At 40.8% G+C, this 16,384-nt stretch overlaps 2 non-coding genes and 1 pseudogene across 2 annotated transcripts; 1 reads left to right on the top strand and 2 right to left on the bottom strand.

Annotated features, from left to right (window-relative positions):
• Positions 1 to 317: 317 nt before the first annotated feature.
• TRNAM-CAU lies at positions 318 to 389 on the top strand. The gene has a single exon. It is a non-coding gene; the product is annotated as a tRNA-Met (tRNA).
• A 2,910-nt stretch (positions 390 to 3,299) lies between these two features.
• Positions 3,300 to 4,111, bottom strand: LOC117086851 (annotated as a pseudogene).
• A 10,253-nt stretch (positions 4,112 to 14,364) lies between these two features.
• TRNAQ-CUG lies at positions 14,365 to 14,436 on the bottom strand. Its single transcript has one exon. It is a non-coding gene; the product is annotated as a tRNA-Gln (tRNA).
• Positions 14,437 to 16,384: the final 1,948 nt, after the last annotated feature.

Below are 16,384 nucleotides of genomic sequence, written 5' to 3' on the forward strand. Positions count from 1 at the left end.
TTGCTCGACTTTCCCGTTTCTGCTCCTGAGCTCAAAGCAGCTCTTGAAGAAAGAAATGTCATGTTTTGAAGCATGTTTGGTAGATTGGGAAAGGGTAACTCGCAATTTGAAGGTGATTGTTGGAGTCAGCTGGTTCTAGAGTGAGCTGATCTTAAGAGGCCAAGAGGAGAAAGGAAAAACCGGGAAAGAAAGGATGAAAGAAAAATAGAAAGACGTAAAGCAGTGTGACAAAAAAAAAAAAAGAAAAAAAGAAAAAAAAAAAAAAAATGGCTGATCACTTACATGATAAATAAGAAGAGTACTAACGCCGTTCCACCAGCAGAGTGGCGCAGCGGAAGCGTGCTGGGCCCATAACCCAGAGGTCGATGGATCGAAACCATCCTCTGCTAGTGTGGCGCTTTTTTTTTTTTTTTTTTTTTCCCTTCTTGAGGAATTACCTTCCGTGGTTGTGGGGAGAAGAGTTCTCTCTCTATATATGTATACACATACACTTGATCTCTTAAAAGTCCTTTCAGAGGCTCTATCTCACTTTTAGATATGTGTTCAGCATTTTCCTTCTTCTTTCTCCAAATGTTTGCATAATTCCTTTCTCACTCATTTCAGAGGAAAGGCATATCTTACTTGGGAAGAGGAGGTGACAATTCCCATGTTAACTTCCAACAAATTACCTATCTTCCAGTGAATAGAAAATACACTGAGGTTGAATATAATTTTATATTTTCTCGCACTCGAAGGCAAAACACTGTTACACACTTTTGCCTGAGACCATTGGTTATTGTAAATCATTATTGTCTTTTTGCTTTTATGGGAGCCTGCTGCTTCTTTTCCTCTTTTGTTCATTTCTATGCATTATTTATTAATTTCATTCCGTGTACTGTAAATTCTTCTCTAAAGCAATCTGTTACAATGGCCAAAAGACATCTTTTATACCCTCCTCCTTCCATACTTATGGAAACTAGACACATGGAATGTTATGAGAAAGAGAAGCAACAATGAAGTTAAATGTAAAATGGTTGATTCTACTCGGATAGATTTTTTTTAAAAATTTAAATGGTAGAAAACATTGGGGTACATTTAAAGCATTATGTGAATCAGAATTCCATGGGCAAACTCAGAAGACCAATAATCTTTATTTTGTCTGCTTACCTTCTAGAAGCATTTTAACTAATTTTAAATGTCCAGGAAAGAGATTGGTTGAATAAACTGTAACATGAACTGAAAGAGGAAGCGCTATGGGGCTACAAAAGAGATATAATTTCTAGCAGATAGTGTTAAGTAAAGAAAGTGCAGATGAATATTATAGTAGACTACCTTTTCTTCAAGAAGGAAGGGGAATTAAGAAAACATACACAGGCCGGGCGCGGTGGCTCAAGCCTGTCATCCCAGCACTTTGGGAGGCCGAGACGGGCGGATCACAAGGTCAGGAGATCGAGACCATCCTGGCTAACACAGTGAAACCCCGTCTCTACTAAAAAATACAAAAAACTAGCCGGGTGAGGTGGTGGGCGCCTGTAGTCCCAGCTACTCGGGAGGCTGAGGCAGGAGAATGGCGTAAACCCGGGAGGTGGAGCTTGCAGTGAGCTGAGATCTGGCCACTGCACTCTAGCCTGGGCGACAGAGCGAGACTCCGTCTCAAAAAAAAAAAAGAAAACATACACATACCTGTTTTTCTTTATGAAAAGAAAACATAGTGAAGATAAACCAGAAAACAGAGAATCGGGTTACCTAAAATGGTGGTAAGAGACTTGGGTGAAATAGAGTGCAAGGGATATGGGACGCCACTTCTCTGAGTTTACCTTTGTTGTACCTTTAACTTTTGAAAGCGTGTGAATGTTTTACCTTTTTTTTTTTTTTTTTTTTACAGAAGAGGTTCTCTGTGTGAACATGTTGACTAAATTCAAAAGGGTTATAAAAGGTTTTTTGCTTCTTTAAAATTTCTGAGTCATCATTTTGGCAAAATAAATAACTTATGGTAATCTGGAATTCCCAAAATCAAACATCAATTTCAAAAATCTCTGCCCTGGCACCTGGCTTTTTGAATACTTCAGCGGGCCTCTAAAGTGTCCAGAAAAGAGAGGTAAACAGGATTATTTGACATGTTTAGGCACATGGAATTGCCAAAATGATGCTCAATCTTCTTTAGGCTATATTTTTGTAATACTAATATATATTTCAAAATTGTATAGGATTTCTAAAATAGTATAAGCTATTAATTATAGTTAAGTTATTGTAAACTGCAGAAACAACCAAATTTTCTTGTATAAAGCTACTAACCCAAGTAAAACAAAAAATTAATTAAATATCAAGAAAATAATTTCATGTTAAACCAGCTAATACTGAAGTTGTTTAAAATAGTTTATAACCAATGCTTGATGCCATATTCCTGGGAAAACAAAGTTCAGGTATATTTGGTCACATGGTCGGCCATTTAAACATTTTATAAAGGAATTTTATTCATTTGTTATTTTCTTTTTCTGTTTTTTTTTCTTTTTAAATGGTTTTATGTGCAAATAATAAACAGATGTTATACCCATAAATTTTACTTTCCAAAAACAGGAGCTTTTTAAAATAAAATCATGTAATAACTTTTAAAAGACACTAGGATTCCTCTGCTTCTAGATCATTGCTACGCTAGAAAAATAAAGTGTGTTCCACCAGGAATCACAAGTTAGAACTGAGTATTCTCCAAACTGGAAATTCTAGAGTGTAGTGTCACTCCAGGCAAAGATTGTTCAGTTCTCATCCCCAACATCCACAACTACCTATCAGAAGGGTTAAACCAGGTCAAAACAGTCCAGCATAATTAGGCGTCATCAAACAATGTCATTATGCTCTTCTAAGATGCAACTAAACCAAAACAGGAAATACTAAAATCAAAATAACATTTGACACTGTCATACAAATTGTTAGTTCCTTGTTGTATCCCCCCTTCTATAACATTAATAAAGGGAATCTTTTACTGCAAAGAATATTTTATTTTATACATCACTAGCCATGAATTTTTGCCCTCGTGTCATTATCCAAATGGCATAACCATTTTACATCCACAAATCACTTCTATACTTAGAAGTAGAATTTTCCTGATTTACATATGTACATCTGTCAGTGAGAATTTAACACTGAGATGCAATCTAACATTCGTAATATCTGGTATTTTGCAGAAGGCAATGTGGGAAAGATATCTTTTAATCACTTTTCATTTAAGTGACCTTATGTAAAAAATAAACGAATAATTTAGCAGTTCCAAGTCTGTAAAGGACATTTTCAAATGTACATATAAGAAATGGTTACAGAGATTTTTAAGAAGCATCTTCCGTGTCTACATCCTCTTGTAACTGCTGTACCGTTTTCTCTTCCAACTGCTTCCCTTTGCCTGCAAGAGGAGCTTGAATAAGATGGATGTTTGCTTGACTTCTTCGATATCCTAAACTTTCTGTAGCTCTTTATTTTTATTCAATCTGTTCATTATAAATTTAGCTGAGCATTTCTGTTTGATCTCTTCAACTCTCTTCATTGCATCAATAGTTTTATTCCATAGCTCTTGCTGGTATTTGATAGGTTCATTTCTACGTTTTTCAAATTCAAATGAATTATCCACAGTAAGCTCTTTACCAGTTGCTTTCTGGAATGCTTTGATCCACCTAACTTGGTCAGAATTGCACTTCTTTTTTTCTTTTTTTTTTTTTTTTTTTGAGACAGAGTCTGGCTCTGCCGCCCAGGCTGGAGTGCAGTGGCCGGATCTCAGCTCACTGCAAGCTCCGCCTCCCGGGTTCACGCCATTCTCCTGCCTCAGCCTCCCGAGTAGCTGGGACTACAGGCGCCCGCCACCTCGCCCGGCTAGTTTTTTTGTATTTTTAGTAGAGACGGGGTTTCACTGTGTTAGCCAGGATGGTCTCGATCTCCTGACCTCGTGATCCACCCGTCTCGGCCTCCCAAAGTGCTGGGATTACAGGCTTGAGCCACCGCGCCCGGCCGAATTGCACTTCTTTTTAAGGTTTTTATGACATTTAGATTTACAAAATCTGAACACCTTGCAATCATTGTGGATGAACATCATGCCGTGACCAGGGTAGATGGGCCCTGAACAGAAATAACACTTTTCGATACACATGTTGAACCTGCATGGGTCCCCACCAACCAAACACCAAGTTTGAGAGCTCATTTGTTATTTTCAGTGCATGTTTTCTGGTTGTATAAAAGGTTTCCTATGCAAGAGGGCTGATGTAACAGTAGATTATTATGCTACAATGTATTTTCAACAGGTAAAGAAAGCTTTTTATGGTTTGAATCTTCTAGAAGCATCAGAGAAAGACTGTTCTTGCCATTCACACTACAACAAAACTTTGGGACCTTGAACTTTGAGTTCATAATCTCACAACTGAGAAGGGTCCCTCTGAGCTCTTGGAGCTGTGTACCCACTGGAAACCTTAAGATAAAACTAACCAGAGAAATTTCTCCCAAGAAGAGGATGACATCCTTAATGTGAACAGCTTTTCTCAAGTTCACAGATTTAGATTTCTACTGTCATGAAACTTATCTTTGAATATTTTTTTCTTGCTCATGCCTCTACAAAAAATAGAAGTGGAAAAGGTGTCTGTTATGGGCACTTATGATGTATACTCTTATTTGTGAGGGAGTTTATAGTCAGCTTTTTACATGGATAAACTTATACTTTGATAGACAAAAGATGAAGGCCCAATGTAGGCAAGAAACTTTAAAGGTACATGCTTTGCCTCATAATCAAAAACAAAACATTGGTTCACATCTCTTAACCCACATCATGGGTTATAGAGAACATTGCCGGAAGGCCTTCACTCTTCTAAAAAGACATCATTTGTTAGGTCCTTTTTCCATGGTTTAAAGTAAAAGAAGCAAGCAATGATTAGAAACATATCCCTCACAATAAATCTTATAGCAAATTCTACTGTGTAGGCTATAGTTATACAACAGACTCTAAATTCTCTTGTGAAAGTTATGATAGAACTGGCTAAACAGAGAAGTATCTTTGCAGCTGCTGGCACTTGTGGCCTATGGAGAAATACATCAAATGAAGATTATGCGGAAATTCAGTGGTAGAGGATTGACAAAGAAATTGCTCAGTCAAGTGAGTAAACTCTTTATCTAGCTGATCCTTTGATCTATTTGATTTTAGGAGGTTTGGTTTATGGGGACCTTGGGTGAGCAGCACACTCCAAACTCTTGGTATCATCTTCCCAATAGTCATAATAATACTCTCCCTGGTGCACTGTATTCCCTCAAAGGTTTTAAATGCTTGTATGCAGCCATCTCTAGAATGTCAAATGGTCTTTCTTCAACTGGAATAATAAGAGCTGAAGGAAATGTGCAACCATGAGGACCCCTTAACCTATGAATGATGTACTGAGACCGGAAGCCCAAAATAATGGTAACTGAGAGTGGCACTAAGGCCCCAAGTTTTGGTTACACTCTCACCTAACTGAGAACCTGACCAAAAAGGGGAAATTTTTTTAACAAAATTCTGGGAGGCCGTTGTTTCGGACTAGGCTCACGCACTAGGCCCCAACAAACCAAACCAAACCAAACCAAACCAAAATGAAGTCACTTCTGTTAAGACTTTAAGGAAACACATAGATTCTAGAACAAACCAGGTTTTGTTTTTTTCTCCTGCAAATGTCTATAACAAACATTTCTGACAGCATAGATATCCACCCCCGAAGTTCCCATTAAATATTTTAACCAAATTCATTTCCTCTTGCTTAGAAACCATCAAGCTTCAGATGATCATGAAACAAAGGTTCCAGCCAGCTCCATGTGAAGACACTACCCCTGGCCATCAAGAAGCTACCATCCACTAGACAGAACAGGGAAAAAGTTCCATGATCCTCAATAGGTAAGGACTACACCCCAAGGTAGCATGAAGCGGTTACAGAAAAAAGACCATCAGTCCCTCTGCCTCCCATAAAGATTTATGGGGATCACATCTCTCAGAGAGGAGATGAGACAGGAAAATAAGGTCTAGAGGCAGGGAACATAAGGCCAGTTCATACTTCAGCTATAACAGGAAATATCCTCTCCATAGAGCACATGCTGTAAATGACTTTGTAACTTTACCTTATCCTCTCCGTTTACATAGGGCTTCCAAAGTAACACATAGAATTCTCCAGGAGGTAAACTCCCAAAAATTCTGTAACGGGAGCCTTTGAGCCACTGTTCAGGCCCGCTCCCACACTGTGGAGTGTACTTTCATTTTCAATAAAACCTTTTATTTCTTCATTGCTTTGTTTGTGCATTTTGTCCAATTCTTCATTCGAGCTGCCAGAACCTGGACACCCTCCACCGTTAACAGTTACCTAAAATGGTGGTAAGAGACTTGGGGGAAATGGAGTGCAAGGAATATGAGAGGCCACTTCTCTGAGTTTACCTTCTGTTAGACCTTTAACTTTTGAAAGCGTGTGAAGTTTTACCTTTTTTTTTTGAGACAGAGTCTGACTCTGTCACCCAGGATGGAGTGCAGTGGAGCGATATGGGCTCACTGCAACCTCCGCCTCTCAGGTTCAAATAATTCTCCTGCCTCAACCTCCGGAACAGCTGGGATTACAGGCACGTGTCACCTCACCCGGCTAGTTTTTGTATTTTTAATACAGATGAGGTTTCACCATACTGGCCAGGTTGGTCTCAAACTCCTGACCTCAGGCGATTCACCCACCTCAGCCTCCCAAAGTGCTGGGATTACAGGCATGAGCCACCGCACCCGGCCAACCTACATTTTCAAAAACTAATATTAAGGATGGGGAGTGGAGAAAACTAAGGTTGAAAGCAAGTTAAAGCAAATGAACTCAATTTTATTCCATATTATGACTACATGGAAAGGAAAAGAACATAATTTGTGAACAGGGCATTTGACAGTACACCTTCACTCTTTGGCCAAGAGAGTGAGGATGGTAGGGGGACAGGGGTGTGTGTATAGAGAAATGCAAACAAATCTTTAACTCTATTTATTTATTTGGTTAGTTGTTACAAACTACCTACTGAATCTCTTTTAATGGATAGTTTTTGTTAGTAGATGGGCAAAGCAATTCCAAAACTATCGTACATGTATTATATGATAGAGCAAGTGAGTAAATATGCTAATCTTGTTGGAATTAGGGGTTTCAATGTGGGAAAAGGGACACATAAAAATATAGAATGGGAGAATGTAAGAAAGAATTCTAAAGAGACGAATGGATAGAAATGGGAGGTATGGATGTGAGCTCATGATTTTTTTTTTTTTTTTCTGGAGACGGAGTATCTGTCACCTAGGCTGGAGTGCAGTGGCACAATCTCGGCTCACTGTAACCCCCGCTTCCCAGGTTCAAGCGATTCTCCTGCCTCAGCCTCCCCAGTAGCTGGAATTACAGGCACATGCTGCCAGGCTCACCTAATTTTTTGTATTTTAGTAGAGACGAGGTTTCACAGTGTTGCCCAGGCTGGTCTCACGCTCCTGAGCTGAGGTGATCCATCTGCCTTGGCGTCCCAAAGTGCTGAGATTAAAGGCATAAGCCACTTCGCCCAGCCTAGCTCATGATTTCTAAAATATGTGTATGTACTTGTATGGGCATGAATACATGCAAATATGTGTGTATATGCACATGCACATTTGTAAGTACATATGATTATATGTGTATACATGCACATGTATTTCCTAGGTTTTTCCATTAAAAGGACCAAGAAGCAGGTATCATAGAAGCAGTTAGTACACTAACCCCCCGGGTATTCCTCTCTAATACTCTTCCCCACTGAAAGAAATCAGGAAATTACTGAGAAATGATTGAATTTTGGACTGGGGCAGGGTAGGTGTAAATTAAGTCTGGAACAACTTGTTATGCAGAAAATAAGAACATGTTCAAAAGAATGATTGTGGCACTTTGGGGGGCCGAGGCAGGCGGATCACGAGGTCAGGAGATCGTGACCATACTGGTCAACATGGTGAAACCCCGTCTCAACTAAAAATACAAAAAAAAAAAAAAAAAAATTAGCTGGGCGTGGTGGTGTGCGACTGTAATCCCAGCTACTGGGGAGGTGTGAACCAGGGAGGCGGAGATTGTAGTAAGCCAGGATCACACCACTGCACTCCAGCCTGGCGACAGAGTGAGACTCCATCTCATTCAAAAAAAAAAAAAAGAAAAAAAAATGATGGTAGCAAGCTACAAGGATCCAGAAGCCACTCGAAGGGTTTTCCACTATGAGCAGGTATAGGCAAAGCGACCTCCAAAGGCCCAGGGAGCTGGGAGGCCAAACAAAGGTTGACAAATCCAGTTTCTCAGAAAGAAACATTTAATAAGGACTTACAAACAGAAGGCACATCTTGGGCTGCAGCCCCAGAGGGTGGATCCCTACACTTGCCCTGCAGAAAGTATTCTTTGTATTGCAAGCTTTTAGGGTAAAACATGAACAACTGATCACACCTCAGACTGTCTTGCAAAACCCATGGCCACTGGGGAAGTTAAATAAGCATCTTTATGAGGGGTTATTCATGCTACATACGTTGTTTTTGAGCTTGCTGCAGAATGCCTTGATATGCAGGAGTCAAATATTAGTCATTATGACTGTTTTGCTTCAAGATGGCTTTACTCTTGCAAGGCAAAGGCTATTTTCCCAAAAGGGGGCTCTCCCTAATTAAATATGGGTAAAGTTGAACACCAATATAATTAAGGACAATAATGAGTTATAAACCACTGGGGGAAAAAGATGCTGTGAGTCCATATTAATGATAGACATTTAAGTAAAATGGAGAAAAGGGAGGACTCTTGCTTAAAATAGAATGTTGTGTGCAGACTAGCAAATAAGTAGGGAAGGCTCCAGGGAGCACTTTAAACTTTAATGATGCTCCCCTAACCTGCTGCATCTCTACCCTCAGTCCTCACGCTTGACTTCCAAGTATGAGCTACGGTGAATTTTTTTTCTGCCCAAACTCCATGTTCTCCTCCTTTACATTTTCTACCCACAACACTCTTCAGCCCTCTCCTCCGCCCTCACTTTACTTGCTTTACTTCAGTGCTTATTCCTCTGATCTCAACTTAGACTTTAGTGAGACTTCTCTGGCTTCCATTATCTCAGCTTAGCTGCCTCCCTCTATGATTCCTCAGCACCCAAATTGCTGTCATCATAACACCACATGTTTTAGTTTCTTTTTGATATTTCCCTCTTACCCTCTAGCAGTTCCCCCAGTGCAGGGACCAGTCTTGAGATCTTGTTCCCTTTAGAGTCTCCATTGCTTAACACAGTGCCTGGGTCAGGATAACAGTTCATCAACACTTTGCTGGGGATAAGACTTTCACCCAGTTATGGTCTTCACCAGAATCCAGGATGGCTCAGTTTTACATTTTGCCCCAAGGCGGTCTGCACTGGTTGTTCCCAAATTTCTTCTCCCCATTCTTCCTTCTTCACTAATCCCAACCCTGCTTGCTTTTAAAGAGCTCATGTTTAACCATGATTAAAATAGAGAACATGTGGAGTCCCTAAAAAATGGGAACCTTTCTTTTGCATGGTGGGGATTGAATTCATGATGGAGAAGTTTCTAGTTCACATCATTTTTGGCCAGTGGCCTCTGGAGAAAGAGATCCACAAGTGTGATTCTACATACATATATATATACAATTTTTTTTTTTTTTTTTTTTTTTGAGACGGAGTCTCGCTCTGTCACCCAGGCTGGAGCGCAGTGGCCGGATCTCAGCTCACAGCAAGCTCCGCCTCCCGGGTTTACGCCATTCTCCTGTCTCAGCCTCCCTAGTAGCTGGGACTACAGGCTCCCGCCACCTCGCCCGGCTAGTTTTTTGTATTTTTTTAGTAGAGAGGGGGTTTCACCGTGTTAGCCAGGATGGTCTCGATCTCCTGACCTCGTGATCCGCTCGTCTCGGCCTCCTAAAGTGCTGGGATTACAGGCTTGAGCCATCGCGCCCGGCCGTGATTCTATATTTAGTTGTATATAGTTAGTCATTAATTGCAGAGGCCTCATCTTCTGCTTCAGTGACCAGCACCTGGAGGAGTTACCAAAAGTTTGTGGAAATGAATGGAACATTTTGAGGCCTCACCCACAGTAAGCAAAGACTTGCAAGGAACCTGTTTTCCATTATCCCCTGTTTTCCATTATCCAGCCATTTCATTCCCAAGGCTTCACAAAGGAGAGCTTGTCCTCTCAGTAATCCTGACTCCTTTCCACTTCTCAGAAAGACTACATTCTGCTGCCCTCATCACTGCTTTGCTCAAGGGAGAGTCTGGTCAGGGGCTGGGAGGTGCAAGGCCCTGGTAGCGCAAGTAGACATCTTTCTGAAAATCTGTCATTGTCACATTGCAGGTCATACATTGTTGCATGCGCTGCATTTGGGAAACTGACCTTTACTTCCCCAGGCCACACCAGCTGGGATGATTTTCATCTTTGGTGTTGGAAAAGATTTTTCGTGTCTTGTTAGTTTTAGACGGGAAATATAACGAGGTCTCCCCATGAAAGTCTGAAATCTTCCCATTTGTTAGGATCATTTCCTTGCCACCTCCAGGGTTTTACAGTTTGGAATTCCAGGAGGAGAATTTTCACTCTGTCTCCTGCTTCCGTGCTTGCAAGTCATGAACAATTCTTAGCCAGCCTCGTTATGGGTTTGGTTTGCTTAGAAACTCAATGACGGAAGCACATTCTCACCTGTGCTATTCAGACGAGCTAAAATCCAAGACTTTCTCAAGTGTGTGTTTCTATTTGGGGCAAACTTCATGCAGAAAGTCTGAATTCTGCAGGGAGTGTTTTTTTTGTTGTTGTTATTTTGTTTTGGTTTTGTTTTTGCCCACTAACCATCTGAGTTCATGAGGCGGTGAGCCTTCTTACAAATGAACTACATTCCCCAGCATCCAGGTTTTCGTTTTAGTTTTTAATGATAAATCAGAGGCAATATAAAATCAGAAAAAGCTCTCTCTTTAGGAAATAAATCAGCTTATAATTACATGTAAACCATGATGCCACCTCAAAAGACCTAAATGCTTTTGAAAACCAGTTATGGTGGTGTCAATTTCATTTGAATGCTTATAAGCAAAAGGAATTTAGGAACTAGAAAACTGATTAGCAAATTACCAATCCTGTTGAAACAGCAGTCCCAAGTAAAGTTACTTTGAGCTCTGTCCTTTCATCAGTGATAATTTTTTTCTGCTGCATTTTCTTGCCATTCATTGCAAAGTTAGAGGAATTATCTTGTCAAATTGTTTTCTGTGAGATTGTTTTATCAATCAGAATCGTATAGGTTTCCGTTGGTTTTTTTTTTTTTCAGACAGATTCTCACCCTGTTGCCAAGGCCGGAGTGCAGTGGCACGATCTCGGCTCACTGCAACCTCTGCCTCCTGGGCTCAAGCTATCCTCCTGTCTCAGCCTCCTGAGTAGATGGGATTACAGGTGCCTGCCACCACGCCTGGCTAATTTTTGTATTTTGGCAGAGACAGGGTTTTGCCACGTAGCCCAGGCTGGTCTCGAATTCCTGAGCTGAGGTGATCCACCTGCCTCAACCTCCCAAAGTGTTAGGATTACAGGCATGAGCCACTCTCCTGGTCTCACAATCATATAGGTTTTCAAATGGCATCAAGATTTATAAAACTTGGGCTGGGCGCGGTGGCTCACGCCTGTAGCCCCAGCACTTTGGGAGATCGAGGTGGGCAGATCACGAAGTCAAGAGATCGAGACTATCCTGACCAATATGGTGAAACCCCGTCTCTACTAAAAATACAAAAATTAGCTGGGCATGGTTGCACGTGTCTGTAGTCCTAGCTACTCAGGAGTCTGAGGCAAGAGACTTGAACCCGGGAGGCAGAGGTTGCAGTGAGCCATCACTGGGCCACTGCACGCCAGCCTAGTGACAGACCGAGACTGTGTCTCAAAACAAACAAACAAACAAACTTGTCTGATAACTGTGCATAATTATAAAATTGGTAGCGTTCAGCTTTGGCCCTGGTTGAAAATTTTTTTTTAAAAAAATGGTAGTGAAGGCAATGGATGTCATTAATTGTACTTATTGTCATCCTTTCAGATGTATCACAGCTTAGAATGAAATTTACCCACATAAATTCTTAGATTCATGCATACTATAAACACATCCATGGAACTTTAGGATTTGAAACTGCCGTTTAATCTGTAGGTCTTTAGCTACAAGTCATAAACAAGCTTGCTGTGATTCTAGTGCTTCTGACAGTTTCAAACCTTAAATGTAGTCCTTCAATATACTTAAAAAGAGCATAAAGACAATATTTTATCATTGGTTTACTTTGTGCATAGGCTGGAAAGGAAATAAAGAAAACAAAACAGGGCTCATGGAAGAAATAGAGAAGGAAAAGGGAATAGTGGGATAAAGAAAAAGAAAAATGGGAAGGCCAGACTGCCCTTGAGGTGTGGATCATGAAAATAAAAAGATGTCACTGAGAAATTAACCCTTGTTTTCAAATTAACCATTGTTTTCAAGATTAAGCTTTGTTATACAAACTTGAGCTGTATCCTATTTCCAAATATCTTTTTTTCTGTTAAGAAAATTTTTATCTTTTAGCTTGGCCCAAATTTGGGACATATTCCAAATATCTCAAATGAATGCCAAAAGTCACCAAGGTCTGTTTGTGACCTATTGTTGTTTTCTGGATCTCTTCAAAGCCTGCAGGGTTCACCAAGGAAACTCTGCTGTGCTTAATGGCGCCAACATCTTCATTATGAGTAGAGTAACTAACCACTGGGCCAAAGCTTTGGAATCCGACTCCTGGGGTTTCTGCACTCCAGGCTACTGGTTCATATGTAAGCTCATCAACAGCCTAATGGGTTCTTAGTTCTTTACAGGAAGCTGGACACTACAAAATGGAATATTTGAGTCTTCAACCTCTTCCTCTTTATCTCTTTATTCCCCGTGCCTGAAAATGTTGAATACTGTAGAGGACAAATGCTTTGGGGATATAAAATGTATTAAAAAAACTAATCAAAAGATTCCAGGTTGCAGTGCAGTGGCAAGATCTCGGCTCATTGCAGGCTCAGCCTCCCGGGTTCAAGCGCTTCTCCTGCCTCAGACTCCCTATAGCTGGGATTACAGGTGCGTGCCAACATGCCCAGCTAACTTTTTTTTGTATTTTTAGTAGAGACGGGATTTCACCGTGTTAGCCAGGATGGTCTCGATCTACTGACCTCGTGATCCACCCGCTTCGGACTCCCAAAGTGCTGAGATTACAGGCGTGAGCCACCAAGCCCGGCCCAAAGGTAATTTTAAAATAAATTGTGGTGGCACAGCTAAATTTACCTATGAAGGAAAACAAAGGTAGATCTCTCAAGTGTGTAAGAAATTCAGTTTCAGATAGATTACTGATTTAAATACAAAATGTAAAACAACAAAACATGCAGTGGAAATTAATAAGAGAACTCAGAAGAAAAAGATATTGACTTGGAAACTGTTACATAAGACATATTTGAGCAAGAATGGCTTAATAAAAATATGCTTCTATGAATGTCTACAAACTCGCAATAAAAATACAAACCATCTTAAACCAAATGTACACAAATAGGAAATTTACAGAAAAAAATGCATTTGAAAAATAGAAACAAAAGAGTCTGAGTATGAGATGACAAGGGAGTTGCTTTGTCCTATTACGGTATTATTTTCATCAAAACAGTGTCTTTAAGCTATTTTAATCCCTTGGAATCTTTAAGAATTGTAAAAATATTTTTATGCTTTCACACATTGCTTTCCAGTGGTGTTCTAAAATGTTTCTTTACAAATTTAAATCATTATAAAGCATGTAATTGCCAGCATCTGATGAAATACAAATTAGAGGTGTCTAATGACTCTGAATTTTGTCCATTGGAACCTAAAAGCTAACAACTTGGCAGGTACTAGAATTCTTTAAAAATATATTTAGCATAATTTTATTTAACAGTTGAAAACGTGCATAAATTCTTTTTCTGTCTTTAAAAGATATTTCTATTCCACATCTGCCATAGAATTTTAAACCCACTATATTACATGTTTATGCTTAAAGGCTATGACTGATCACACCATCATAACATTCTGAAACAGATTTAAAATTGATATATAATTTTTAGTCATAACCAGTAATTATCTGTAATTTAAGTGTTTTTCCTCTGGTTTTAGTTGTTTTTAAATTTAATGGTGGTAGTGTGCAATCAATAAAAAATAAGTGTATAATGTTTAAGTACTTATAATACATAAAAATAAAATTGTGTTGAAAATATATCATTAAACAAAAGAGATAAAACTTCCCACACCCATTAAACTCATGTGTTTGTGAATAAGAGTTCTGGGAGGGAATGAGAAAGGTATGTAGAAATCGCATGATTGCTTCTATAGCTCAGAGAAATCACATGACAGAAACTTAAAAGCCAATAGTAGGTCCCACCGAGATTTGAACTCGGATCGCTGGATTCAGAGTCCAGAGTGCTGACCATTACACCATGGGGCCAACCTACTGACGGATCTCCCTATAGTCTTTCGTGACCTAGTTCTTCCTTTCTAAAGTCTGATTTGGTTTTCCAATGTCAGCACACCCCACCCTTCGCACCCCAGACCTTTTCTTCCAAGGGGTTCAGAAACTTGGTGCCCCCTCGGGCCTCTGTTTCTGCACTGGAAAAAAAGTGAAGCTGTCGAACAAAACCGAGCCCTTACCGTGTGCCAGGTTTTGTGACTAGTGTTTTGTATTTTTACCTCATCGAACGCTCACAGAACCCTGGTGAGATGCGAACTATTGTCGTTATTTTACAGGTGAGGAGCCTGTGAGAGACCTGAGATCTTTCATTCTGCTTTGTTATCAGATCCTATTGCTTCACAAAAATCGTCGTTTATTAGGGTGGTGTATGGAGTTTTTGAGGACGTGCATGGAAAGATTTTCCAAAGTCGCAGAGGAGACGTTGGTGTTTACGGAAAACTGAAATAAGTGAACTTGCAAGACGAGACTGGAGGAAAATCCCAGCATTCCTAGGAGCTCAACTGAGGGGGCGAAGGGAAGGGGGAAAGCCCCTCGGGAGTTTCCCAGGACAGCGCGCGGCCCCACGGGCCTCCTACTGCCGGCTCACCAACCAGAAATACACGCAGGGGAGACTCCCAAACGGACACAGAAAAGATTCTCCACCCCTGCTTCGCATAGCCCCTTTTTCGCACAAACACGGGAGCCCGTACTGTGAAAATCCACCCCCTACACCACAGCTGATTGCTGTGATGGGTCTCTGGAGATGTTCTCAGTCGGCCCTACCCTAGCATCTTTATAAACGCCTCCTGGTGGCTTTTAGCTGACTAGGAGCGCCACGATATTGAGTACACATTTAGAAGCGAGTGCTTCAGCAATTTCCTTAGTGGTAGAGAGGAATTCAGCTCTGCTCCAAGTAGTTTAACCTGGATTCGACGCCTGTTCAAGGAGAGCGTGCTTAGTGCAAATTAAATCTAATAGTTTGCAGGCTGGGGCTGGTTTCCGGGATTTCAGATTTTTAAACGGACACACGGACACTCTGGAAGTGATCTTCGAGGACCGCAGGCGCCCTCTTGTGGATGATAAGGAGCACCGCCCCCACCCCCCAGCCCCCAACAAGAAGCAAGAAACAAGAAAACCACAACCCAGTAACTCTCCCTGCAAATAATACAGGCTTCTTTTATCAGGATTCCTGCTGGATTTCTTTGCAACGGAATTTTTGCAACTGGCTGTCATTAGGCAAAATCTTTAAATTCAGTGTTTTCTGGAAAGTTGGGTTGGGCGTGTTCCTCAGTCCTAGACTATGTCTGTGAGAAACAAATTCACCGTCCAAACACAAAGAATGGACTCAGAGACCCGGAGAACAGCAAAAGTGAGAGTTTAACAACGGTCTTGCAAGATCGGTTGTCTGATGAGTAGGCACACCCAGCACACTTTGAACAACCAATTTATGCCCTAGTGCGCAGGTCCCTCCCCGGGTTCCTCATAGGGTGAGTACTATGGGGTCACAACCTTCCCGGATGTCGCCTATAGATTGTTGAGTAGAGGCTTTAGGTGTTCCTTTAGGGTTGTCTTGCTGCATTTTGTTGCAGCCCACAAAAAATTGCAATCTTAGTTAGCTCAGGGGCTCTTCAAGTATTTGACTCATGACCTAAGTAGCTGGGCAGGCTGATAAGAACAGACAAAATGAGCTATTTTGCAGACTAGTAAACTTTCATCTTAGACTGAACTTTGGTTCGAGTGAGGGCAACTAAGGGGCGGCGGGAAAGAGAGAGGGGCCGACAAGCAGGCATCGCTATTCAAGCAGGGGCCTAGTATATCCTGTTTCTTCTGTATTTTGCTTACCTAAGAAGATTTAAGGCACTTTGTCTTAGAAATGGACCACTGTATACATTATTTCCTTCAGGTCCAGGATGGTCGAGGACAGTCCCGTTTGCACAGAGGTGGC

The sequence above is a fragment of the Trachypithecus francoisi genome, unplaced genomic scaffold (assembly GCF_009764315.1).
Source record: "Trachypithecus francoisi isolate TF-2019V2 unplaced genomic scaffold, Tfra_2.0 Lachesis_group10, whole genome shotgun sequence".
Classification (NCBI taxonomy): domain Eukaryota; kingdom Metazoa; phylum Chordata; class Mammalia; order Primates; family Cercopithecidae; genus Trachypithecus; species Trachypithecus francoisi.